Below are 13,637 nucleotides of genomic sequence, written 5' to 3' on the forward strand. Positions count from 1 at the left end.
CCTCTAACTGACCCGTGACGCCGTGAGCTATGTAAACCATTTGCCATTGCCACACAGTGACACCTGACACTTCAGTGATCCCAATACAATCCTCCCTCCTTTAAACAAAACAGTCGACAATATAGAACAACAATATAGAACAGAATGAGGTTCAAACAAACAATATTTATTGAATAGAGTATTTCCTATAGAATATTAAGATAACAAGTGAATATTATTAAGTAAGTGAATATTAACGTAAACATAAATAAGAAAACTAAATTGGAAAAATCATATATCTATATCTATATAACTATATATCTATATATATATATATATATATATATATATATATATATATATATATATATAAATTTATATAATTAATATTACTATTGTGGTTGTTGATGATAATAATAACTATATAATAATAAAATACTCAAAATATATAAAGTCATTTATTATAAATTACATAATCTTACAGAAACAGGAGAGATAAAACTCAGTCCTCATAAAGTCTGTTAAGACGGGGGGCCAATCTGCTGGGTCATTTGGTGGAGCGGCAACTGTTCTATTTGGGTCTGAGCTGCTTGTATCTGCTGCTGGCTGTACACCTCTGGTTGTGCTAGTACTGACTGAGGCTGCCTGTACTTCACCTGGGTCTGTCACTGTGTTCGTACTTTCTGAAGACGGCTGTACTGTATTTGATGAAGCTGGCTGTTCTGAGTCTGTGCTAGTACTGGCTGAGGCTGGATGTGTATCAACTGAGTCTGTGCTTGTACTGGCTGATGGTCCAGTATCTCCTCTACTGACAAATAGCACCTGCAAATTATAGATAACTCGTTTTATAAGCTGCATCAGACCCATTCAAACTGGCTCCCAATTTTCTTTTATACATTTTCAAATATAAAATACTATTTATACTATGGCTTGGCTCTTGTAATATTTAACTAGTGAACTAGTTATGCAGATATCAATAATCCCTGTGAGTGATGACATCATTGATATCAAGAATGAACTTTTGTACAAGTTAACATGTAATTCCTGATATCAAAAATAGACATTGGTAGACTATTAGTAATACTATAAGTAATACTATAAGTATTACTATTAGCTATTAGTATTAATATTATTAGTATTAGCTATTATTGACTAACTATTAGTAAAAATAATCAAGAATTCACATTGCAAATAGTAAAAAAATGTAATGCTTGATATCAAAAATGCATAAGCTGTGAATGAATAAAAGCTAAAATGGCTTGCCATAGCATGTTAAAGGTTTTTTTATTTTTGTAATATATATGGTGAAGCAATTCTTGATTTATGGTTATTATTAACTGAGGGATGTGCATTCACACATTGACCAGTATGTCCAGCTAATCAACATTTTAAATTCAATATAGCCTATAAATCAAGTCAATCACTGTCAAATTATCAATACATTGCTTTCCATCTTGCATAATTAGTGTAGTGCAGTTGTATAGAGTTTTTAACTACACATTGACTGAGACTAGATAATCAGTGTCTTGTTTTAAAAGTATGTATGTATAATGTGCACTTTTGATGAGGAGTGAAATCATTCTCGCCCATATATTGTACAGTCTGTCTGGTCTCCACATATATTTCTGCTTGAAAAATGCGCATTTCATTTCGTGCATGCGCATATGAACGCATGATAACACGCGACGCGGTTATCTTTTCCGAGCTGCAGTAAACAAACACCGTTGCACTTTGTCGTTTATCAAAAACAAACGTAATAAATAATTGTATTTTATTCTCACTTTTGTCAGACACAAAGTGATGCAAGAGATGCACTGCCTGCCTGCCCAGCTAGGTTAGGAAGACCGAAAAAACACAACAGAAATGCACATAAACCCAAGTATAAACTTTACTTTGCTGACCTCAAACTTAGAGAGGAGAGAAGACAAGTTTACCTGATTGTTGTTCCCGCAGTTCACTTTCAAGGTTTTTTTTTCCCTCTTTTCGTGACCAGAGGATAGTTTCGCTTCATTTTGTCATGGATGTTGTAAACATTAATTGACGGTGACGTGACGCGCTATGACACGAGGAGGAGGCGGGGCCTTGAGTAATTTGCGGGGCCCTACGCAGCTTGCGTAGTGAGCGTATAGGGCTGATCGGCTCTGGTTTTACAGAACATCACAGTTAGGACTATATATGACATGATAATAAGGCCTGAAGTTAGGAAGAACATTTTAAAGGAAAATATAATTATATTTTCATAATGATTTTTTCATTTTTTATAATTTTTTGTATCACGGAAATTCGTCCCCCACACTTTTTCGGTCAAGTGTGTTCGCATTGAGGTTTTCAGGAGCTGGTGTGAATAAATATAGATTTAAGCTCAAAGCGAAGGGATAGTCTGCACATGATTTGATATTTTATTCGGACCCAGAATACAGCGAGATGAACATCACAGAGCGCTAAACTCTCCTGCAGTGTGTGTTTCATTCATACTCGAAGCCGGAGGGCGCTCTCGCGCAGAAAGTCATATCAGGAAATTCCTAATATGGGCAAAAGCGTCCAGCTATCCTGTATGAAAGCAGTTTTTACACAGAAAAAAAAGGCCAGAAACTTTTGGAAACACGAAGACATTAAACATACGATTGCAACAATATATGGTTTTTCAAGTCATCTTCAGCAGGTGATAAATAAAGTATGAACAATGCAGTGCTAATTGACAAAAACATTTTGTAGTATATAAACAAATCATTATTATTTGTTATTGTCCAGCAGTTATAGATTTCTAAGCCAATTAAAAGTTAGAAATTTGAGAAAAATTTAAGTTGCCTATTGTATCCACTACCAGTCAACAGTTTTTGAACAGTAAGCTTGTTAATATTTTTTAAAGAAGTCTCTTCTGTTCACCAAGTCTGCATTTATTTGATCCAAAGTACAGCAAAACAGAAAAAATGTGAAATATTTTTACTAACCTATTTATATTAACTGTTTTTTTATTTGGATATATTTCAAAATGTAATTTGTTGAAATTTCAAAGTGGAATTTTAAGCATCAATACTCCAGTCAGACAATCCTTCAGAAATAATAAAAAAATAAGGTTTCTTTGATGAATAGAAAGTTCAGAAGAACAGCATTTATTTTGAAATAGAAATCTGGAATAATCTGAAATAGAAAATTATGTCTTTATCATCACTTTTGATCAATTTAAAGTGACGTGACGTGACATACAGCCAAGTATGGTGACCCATACTCAGAATTCGTGCACTGTATTTAACCCATCCGAAGTGCACACACACAGCAGTGAACACACACACACCGAGAACACACACCCGGAGCAGTGGGCATCATTTATGCTGCGGCGCCTGGGGAGCAGTTGGGGGTTCGGTGTCTTGCTCAAGAGAACCTTAGTCATGGTGTTGCCGGCCTGAGACTCGAACCCACAAAAGAGTCCTTGCTAAGTAGAAGTGTTCATTTCTATAATTTATTTTCCAAAAAACAAAAATTATATTGACTGTAAGCTTTTGAATGATATATAGTGTACAGTGTTGCAAAAGCTTTTTATTTCACATAAATGCTAATTTTTGGATCCTTATATTCATCAAAGAATACTGAAAAAAAAATACTCATGTTTTAAATATTGATAATCAGCAAATCAGCATATTAGAATGATTTCTGAAGGATGTGACACTAAAGACTGGAGTAATGATGCTGAAAATACAGCTTTGATCACAGGAATAAATTACAATTTAAAATACATTCAAATAGGGAAAAAAGTTATTTTAACCCTCTGGGCTTCTTCGTAAATGGGTCACACTTAGCTTCCTCCCGCCCGAAAACGGGCGAAGCCTTAAAATTGTACTTTACTTTTTCCCAGGATAACCAATCAAATATATTTTTGTTCTATAATTTTTTCTGATTATTATTTAGATTTTTTTGATTTTTTTTATGATACTTTGCATTAATTATATAATTTTTATGAGCTATTTTTCCATCAGAATTAATATATCATTTTTTATTTTATATTTATTTTAAAAAAAAATTCAATAAATGCAGCATTTCACATCAAAATAGAGTGCCAGCCTAAAAAAAAATGTTCCAGGAGAAGAACTTCATCTAGTGGCTTTAAAAAATAGCCACTTTTGTGTAATGTCCTGTACCAGCCTGTAGGCTGTCTATAGCTTCCTATATATCCTATATAGAAAGGCTTTTTGATTCCTTTTGTTGTTTTAGACATGATTTCTCTATCTTATTCGTTTTTTTTATTTAGATATACATTTAGATATTCTAAAAGATGATTACTTTATTTTCTTAACAAAAATGTTTAGATAAGTATCAGGTTTTGCATTATGATTACAATCAAACTATAGCATTTGGTTAGAAAGGGAACACAATGTGTGTGTGTGTGTGTGTGTGTGTGTGTGTGTGTATGTGTGAGTGAATGTGTGTGTGTGTGTGTGTGTGTGTGTTGCATTTGAGCGAGAGTCTCTTTTTGTATTTTTTATTTATTTATTTTTGCATATTCTCAAAATTTGCTGTTGCAGTCTTACCAGTCTCTCTCTTTCTCTCTCTCTCTCTCTCTCTCTCTCTCTCTCTCTCTCTCTCTCTCTCTCTGTGTGTGTGTGTGTGTGTGTGTGTGTGTGTGTGTGTGTGTGTGCATTTGAGCAAGTTTTTTTTTTTCATTTATTGATTTTTATGTGGAATATTCTACAAATTTGCTGTTGCAGTCGCCAGTTTATCTGTGTATGTGTGTGTGTGTTTGTGTGCGTGGGTGTGTGTGTGTGGGGGGGGGGGGATCTTATTTGCACTCTTGATGTTCTAGAGTGTCACCCCTTCATTGCTGTACACTTTTTTTCAGCACAGTTGCTGATCTGTAGCTTGTACCACCAAAAGTTTCTCTGAGTTTTCCTATTTTTTCGTATTTCCCATTCATTTCCTATGTCGCCCGTTTTCGGGCGGGAGGAAGCTAAGTGTGACTTTTTTTTTTACGACCCTTTAACATATCAGAATCATCTCCTTGATTTTTTTGTGTGTTCATATAGGTAATACAACAAAAGTCACCAAGTTTCATCCCCATCCGATGAAGCAAAAAAATTAAACATTTCAAAACGTTCAAGTTTTCGCCCGTTTTCGGGCAAAGAAAAATATTTTACAATATTACTGTTTTTTGCTGTACTTTGGATGAAATAAATGCAGGCTTGGTGAGCAGAAGATACTTCTTTAAAAACATAAAAAATATTACTGTTCAAAAATTGTTGATTGGTAAGCTATATAGATTAAAGAAATGTCATATAGCCTATATAATTTCTGTCCCCCTCACTTCTGAAAAGATGGTTACGCCCCTGGATTTTTTCCTTCTCAAACCTTGTCTGTGGTGTAAAAACACCCCTGGCCAAACAGGGTGCATCTCTTCCCACTTTGATAATTACTGTAGTTACCATGTTCTGAACATCACATCCTTTCTTTTCTCCCCAGATGTAATCTATATATATAGCACCAGCAAGCTTGTTAGCTAGACAGTTAGCATCAGCTAACAATATTTACTTATTTTCAGTACGGTTATAAATAAACATTCATGTCTGTCTACTCGTCTAGTAATCCAAACAATATAACGTTACTGTTGATAAACAATATAAAAACAGACGTCACATAGGGATGGTAGCATTTTAATAAAACTGTTAACATTACGGCAGCGGGGAATTTGAACGTGCATGAGTTATTGTATTTAATCTGTGTAATTTTAATGTTTGTTTTTTTATTTTTATTTTTTTTTTACCTAAAATTGATGTGTCTGCATCGTCTGCACTCGAGCATTTCAGTGGACTTAAATAGAACAGTCTTCACAACGGATTTAGTTCCCAAACAACTGACAATTTTGACCTAAATATGATTTTCAGTTACAATAATTAATCCAAAATTTCGACATTAGTAACTTACTTTTAGCAACATCAGACGCACGCGCGCTCACAAGATGTCCCGGTTCTTTTCTGTAGACTCGCACTAAACGGTTCATTTGAATCAGTGAGTGGTCGACTCCAGAACAGCTGCAATCCATAGACAGCAGGCTGCAATCGGATCATTCTAATTCGTAAACGAATCGTTTGGTGCGATTTGCGATCCGATTTAAGTTTACTTTGAAAAGACTCAGTTCGTTCATGATGAATCAAACACCTCTTCTGCGTGTCGGAGCACGTGATATATTATAGGCACATTGGGCAGTAACGATATGTTTTATGGAATGTAGTGAAGTAAAAAGTACGATTTTATGCTTTGGAATGTAGTGAAGTAAAAGTAAAAGTTACTCAAAATAAAACTACTCCAGTAAAGTACAGATACTTGAAAAATGTACTTAAGTACAGTAGTAAAGCTACTTCGTTACTGTCCACCACTGCCAATGAGCGAACGAGCCGTCTCGCCTATGGCTGTGTACTGCTGCAAATGCGCTTTACAAAAATACAAAATTAAGGATAATATTTTGCTTCAGTAATTCGTGAAAAGAGACTTTTCCCGTAGCGTCTTAGCTAAGACGCAGTGCGAGAGAGCTCTCGTAAGAGAACCACAGTTTTACTTCATAAACCCTGGTTAAACTATGGTTAGGGTAGCAAAACCATGGTTAATTTGTGGTTACCATTATTTAATTACAGAAGCCATGTTTATTGGTTTTATTTGTAGTAGAACCAAGGTTAATTTCCGTAAAGGTATTGTTAGTAATATATTTCTGAAAATAAGTGTGAAGGTGTCATTTAAATGCTTGCTGTGTATGATAGTAATGATTATAAGATCCTGAGAGTTGCTGTTGATGTGTGATCTCAGGCTTGGCATTGGCCCTCATAAATAGCTGTTGGTGGATGGGTGGTGAAGATGATGATGGTGGGCAGGTTGTGTTTTGCTCAACACTGTTCTGGTTGGGCTCTCTGCCTCTGGACTACAGAGTAGATATTGTGTACTGTGAGGTGAGGATCAACATTTACACCTTTCACTCCATCCGGAGCTAATGCACTTGCTTTAAAATCTGCTAAATGTGCACGACTCATGGCCCTTGTGTATTTCAGGAGCTGATTGACATCAAATGGCTCAGTGTGAGAGAGCTGAGAATGGTATATTATTAGTGACGTGACATTCAGCCAAGTATGGTGGCCCATACTCAGAATTCGTGCTCTGCATTTAACTCATCCGAAGTGCACACACACAGAGCAGTGAACACACACACACACACACACACACACTGTGAGCACACACCCGGAGCAGTGGGCAGCCATTTATGCTGTGGCCCCCGGGGAGCAGTTGGGGGTTCAGTGCCTTGCTCAAGGGCACCTAAGTCGTGGTATTGAAGTTGAGAGAGAACTGTACATGCACTCCCCCCAAATATATTTTATATTATACAGTGTGTGACTCGGGCACATTTAACATGTTACAGCTGGTCTAACTGATGAGAAATCAGACCAACTTATGGATTAACCCTATAAAGCTTACTGTCTCATTTTTATGATGGGCACTTTTCTAAATGATCAACATGATGAAATATTGGTGAAAAACCCCTTGTGCATAATCTACTGTCTGCCTTCTGTCATCTGGTTGATAAAGTTTGTACTCTTTAAGCGTGAATGTATGAATGTCCACCTTTTCTTTACAGTCTTTTTTTTTCTGTAAACATAAGAATAAATGTTTAATTGTTAATAATATCTCCAAATAAACGCTTATTGCACTGAAGCAGCTCAGCTTTCCTTGATTATCCTTTCATTTATTTCCCGTTTAAAGACGAGTATCAAATGTGATCACCAGGCTTGTGATAAGTGTTTATTTATTTCGTCTCTCAATCATCATTGTATAGTATCTGCTGTATCTGCTCTCACTAATCACAAGCCACCAGAATTTCATCTTACCATATGAATGACAGCAAAACAACAAACAAACAAACAAACAAAATACTCTCAGGCTTAGTGACACTAAATATGCTGCTCTGACACTGATAGTGAACTGAATTGAAACAACACTGAACTGAATTATGTTGTCAGGATGAAAGAAGAGCGATACTGTGATTATATTAATGCAGGCCGTGGCTCGAGTGTGTCATTGTCAAACATTACATTCACACCACAGTTACTCAATATATTTGTGAAATAGAAACTGAATCGGCAACCTTTTGAATCTGTCAATCCATTTGTCATTTACATTGGTTTATAATATCTTTGTATTTGTATTATTTAAGCCTTTTTCTTCTCTGTTTGTTTTTAGTGGATGCTCTGTGAGGGTCATCCTCGGCCAGAAGGGGGCGCTGTCTGTGGAGGACTACATCAGATATGTGAGGGACACACTATGTGCATGTCTCACAAGGGCAGGCATTAGTACTTAATTTTTTATTCATGTATTTTTATTTTATTTATAATTTGTATTTATTTATTTAATCCATATCCAGGAAATCTTGATCAACTGGAAAAGTTTCATGGCAGGCTATTTAAACAGTTTGCTCACTTCTCAGGGACAATAAGAAGTATGCTGTGGTGGGTCTGGTCTGTGATTCAGTAACACACAGACTGTATGACTCCTCTGTCTCTGCTTTGCTCTCTTCAGGAAGAAATCAAAGACGTTTGCAGAGCAGGCCACCCTCGGGCTTCCAGAGACAACAGCGGACTAGTAAATACACATAAGAGAGATGACAAAAACTCTGCAGCGCTAGATGACAGTGAGTCAGCAGCATGAAAGAGACATAAATGAAGTCCCACAGGAAGAGGAAGAGGAAATGATATGCAGGACGAAAGTTGTGAATGGTGTCTGTGGTCAGACCAGACATTAACATTGGCCAAACACCATCTGAACTCACTATTAAAGACATTCATTACATTTTATTAAAGTGCAGAGTGCAGTTTTATCTGACAAACAATAATCTGACAAATAACGGTGCACTTTGTATTTGTTTTTAAGTTTGTTAAATTCAGTGCTTCAAGTGTCATCTCTGTCTTACTGCACACTAGTGCGCGTTAGTTATTTGCTTTATGCCACTATTTTTGCCTGGAAGAATAATACGATTTTTATTATAACACACTTTTAAAATTATTTTGACTGATTTCCACCCTTCGCCAGAAGGGTGCAGTGTATCTCAAAGTACTTTCAGTACAAGGAAGTACCAGAGGTACGTACATGGCATAAAACTTTTTTTATTTCACGTTTTTTTTTTTCACCATTATTGTTAAATAAACCATTTTAACCATGCATTTTATGTATATTTGTCCCCTATGTACTCTACAGTGACTCACAAATATCAAACCTTGTAAACTGCATAACTAGACAGCCTTTGAGGTATTATAATACACATATGACGTCAAATAAATACATACATTTTCCCAAATCATCCTATCCTTTGTTTAAAAAACAAATGATAAAAGTTTCAGTTCTTTAGTAACTGTATTGTAACTACAGTGATGATAATAATAATGGTTATACTTGATTTTAAGGTGTCCTTGTTACAGTGTAATTATACATGTAAGTACAGAGTAATATTAATTAACTACTGGACTTACTATATGGTTAGGATTAGGGTTACTTGCATGCAATTCTGCATAATTTATTGTTATTATAATAGTAAGTACATGTAATGTGTAACAAGTACACCTCAAAATAACGTGTTACCGAATACATTCTAGCCGTTTTCGTCTTTAATTAACTATACAGCTAGACATAGCCTGCGCACATTCATATCGAGTGTTACCGTTTGTGCGCGCGCTGCCTGTGTTTGTCGTGTGTCAGATGTCGTGACGTCACGCCTGAGTCGCAGTGTAACATGTAACTTTACATCTCGGTTACATATGTAACCACGGTTCCCTGAATAGGGAACGAGATGCTGCGGTAACGTCACCGTATGGGAACACCTCTCGGTGTGACGAATGTCTGAAGCCCTATACCATCCCGCCAATCCTATTGGCCAAAGAACGCTTGGGACCGCCCCACGCATGCGTACGCATCGTATACCTGGGTGCCGCGCGCTATTTCGCTCAGATTTCATGAACTGAAGAAGAATGCTATCAAAGTATGGAACGGCCGGGACCGCAGCATCTCGTTCCCTATTCAGGGAACCGTGGTTACATACATAACCGAGATGTTCCCTTTCATAGGTCATTTTGATGCTGCGGTGACGTCACCGTATGGGAACCCTATACCATAACGCCTGACGTACCTGTTAGCTGGGATCCAAGGAAGCATCTGCTCAAGCGGAGAGAACCCAGGAGCCGTCCTCACATCCAGACTGTAAAACTTAATATAAGTGCTCGGTGAGGACCATCCTGCCGCAGCACAGATATCATCCATAGAAGATCCACTGAGAAAAGCTCGAGAAGAAGCCACTGCTCTCGTGGAATGAGCTCTAACTCCTAAGGGCGAAGCGAGTCCGCGCGCCTCATAGGCTAAAGATATTGCCTCCACCAGCCAATGGGACATGCGTTGCTTTGTGACAGCATGGCCTTTATTCTTGTGTCCGAAACAGACAAACAGCTGGTCAGACTCACGCCATGGGGCTGTTCGATCAACATAAGTCTTTAGCACTCTGACAGGGCAAAGACTCAGATCTCCTGACCCCGCCTCTGCAGGGGGTAAAGCCTCCAAGACCACTTGTTGAAAGCAAAAAGGGTTAGAAGCGACCTTAGGGACATAATAAGGGCCTCGGTCACAGCAATACTTTCACAGAGCCTGGTGCAAATTCCATGCATGAGGGTGAAACAGAAAGAGCCTGTAAATCCCCAACTCTCTTGAGGGAGGATAAAGCCACAAGAACAACTGTCTTTAGAGTCAGGATTTTATCCGGTATAAGTTCCAAGGGCTCAAACGGATGCCCTGATAAACCTTGCAACACAATGGATAAATCCCATGAAGGAACTCGCACAGGGCGGAAAGGCCTCAGCCGTCATGCACCCTGTATAAAACGAGAAACCAGCGGATGACGGCCCACTGAAGCACCATCTATATATATGTGGTTAGCTGAAATGGCTGCCACGTAAACTTTCAGAGTGGCTGGCATTACTCCATCAGAGAAACGGTCCTGAAGGAACTTCAGCTTCCATAGATCTGGCCTTGGGTGCCAAATCATACCCTGTGCTTGCGATAGTAAATCCTGTCTGAGGGGAATCTCCCATGGAGAGCCCGCTAACAGACTGACCAGGTCTGCAAACCACGGCTGTGTGGGCCACCATGGAGCCACCAGCAGCAGCTGCTTCACTCTGTCCAGCCGTATCCTGGATAACACCGCTGGAATTAGACGAATCGAGGGAAAAACATACAAGCTGGTTCTGGGCCAATTGTGAGCTAATGCATCCAAGCCCAGGGGCGATGGAGGGCATAGGGAGAACCACAGCGGGCAATGCATAGTCATGTTCGACGCGAATAAGTCAACTCTTGCTTCTCCAAATATCTACCATAAGAGGCTCACCGTTTGGGGGTGCAACCTTCATTCCCCCTGCTCCAGAGTCTGTCTGGATAGCAAATCCGCTTCGAAGTTCAAACGTCCGGGGACATGAACCGCTCGGATCGATAGAAATCTGTTCTGAGACCAAAGAAGAATATTTCTCGCCAGCCTGCACAGGGGAGCATAATCCTCCTTGATGATTCAGATACGACACAACCGCTATGTTGTCTGACCTGAGCAGTACATGACGGCTGATCAGCAGATTCGAGAAGTACTGGAGAGCTAGAAAAACCGCCAGTAATTCCAACCTGTTTATATGCCAACTGCGTTGTGTCGCCGTCCATACTCCGTGAGCTGGGCGCCCTTGACAAACAGCTCCCCAACTAGTCAAATACGCAGGAATTCGGTTGACATCCACTGTCTTATTGACATAACACACCTCCGTCACCGAAATCGTCCGATGCGGAAGACAACGAGGTGAAATGTTCCGACTTGTCGCCCACCACTGAAAGGGTGCATATGAAGTTAGCCCAAACGGATTACAGGGGATGCCGCTGCCATTAGACCTAAAAGTCTGAGGCACAAGCTCACCGTCACTGTGCGACCCGCTTTGAAGCGACGCACGCATGACGCGAGAGACTGAGCACGCAGGAGAGACAGTCTTGCTGTCATCGCGCGAGAGTCCAAGTCTATTCCCGAAAAAAGGTTATCCGTTGAGAGGGAATTAAAACACTCTTCTGGAAATTCGTGAATAAGCCCAGGCTGTTTAGATGATTCAGCACAAGATCCCGGTGAGAGTGTGCTTGAGTCTGCGATTGTGCTAACACCAGCCAATCGTCTAAGTAATTCAACACGCGAACGCCCTGGAGCCGCAACGGAGCTAGAGCTGCGTCCATGCATTTTGAAAAAGTTCGGGGAACCAGAGCTAAGCCAAAGGTAAGAACGCGGTATTGATACGCTTTGCCCTCTAAAGCGAATCTGAGGAACTTCCTGTTTCTCTTGATGATCTGAAATATGAAAATATGCATCCTTCAGATCGATCGTGACAAATCAGTTGTTTGCTTGAATCTGAGACAAAATAGACTTTACCGTTAACATCTTGAATATGCTCGTCCTGAGTGCAAGATTCAAACGGCGTAAATCCAAAATGGGTCGCAACCCGCCATCTTTTTTTGGTACAACAAAATAGCGGCTGTAAAAACCTGACTCCATCTGAGAGGGGTGTACTTCCTCTATAGCCCCTTTGCTCAGCAGAGCTGACATCTCCTGTCGCAGCACCGCTATTTCCTTTGGCTTCACAACCGTGGGAAGAATTCCGCGGAAAGGAGGCGGGCCTTTTCGAAACTGAATGGTGTATCCGTGACGAATTGTGCGTAACACCCATTGTGAAATGCCGGGCAAGCGTTCCCACGCGGCCCGAAACAACATTAGCGGTTTCAAGATTTCCACCTTCTGCAACGTTTTCATACGCGTTAAAATGTCCGGGCACGAGAGGCTCGTGGTGTTCGTAAGCAGGGGAAGCACGCGTCAAAGTCATTGCGTCTCGTTGTGTATAATCCTGAAGCGTGTCCACGGCAGGAATTAATCCAACAAGATGAACATCGGGCTCTGCTGCTAGCGAAAAAGCGGCGGCTGTGTGAGCCGTCATAAACGGGCCGTCTTTGCCAGACCCTTGAACCGTCCCTCGGATTCTGAAGGCTGAATTGCGCAGAGTGTCTGAGGGAACGCTCGACATGATAACTCGATCCAATGCTGCTCGAAGCGCCCTTTGCGGCGAGACAGTCCTTAGAAACAGGGGTGTCCATAAGAAAAGATTTGACATTTTCCTTGATATCGGTGAGATTAAGCCAGAGGTGGCGCTCAACCGTAATCAATCCAGCCATAGAACGGCCCACTGCTCGAGCAGTATGTTTGGTAGCGCGTAGTGCCAAATCCGTTGCTCGCCGCAGCTCTTTCACAGCCTCGGGTGTGATACCCTCCCCCTCATCGAGTTCCTTTAAGAGCTCCGCTTGGTAGGCCTGAAGGACCGCCATAGAGTGGAGCGATGCGGCCGCCTGGCCAGCGGCCATGTAGGATTTCCCGACGAGGCTGGACGTGACTCGACAGGATGAAGGGGACGAGACTTCCATGCCGTGGCCGAATTAGGCGCGAGATGTTCAGCGAGAGTCTCTTCCACCGGAGGCATCGCTGCATAGCCATGGTTCAGAAGAAAGGCCGCTAAGTGCTGCCTGTGCGTGATGTAAGCCCAAGCACACTTACTCACCTTTCATGAGAGTCTCCCTTCGTGATG

Source organism: Carassius carassius, chromosome 43 (assembly GCF_963082965.1).
Source record: "Carassius carassius chromosome 43, fCarCar2.1, whole genome shotgun sequence".
In the NCBI taxonomy this organism is placed as follows: Eukaryota; Metazoa; Chordata; class Actinopteri; order Cypriniformes; family Cyprinidae; genus Carassius; species Carassius carassius.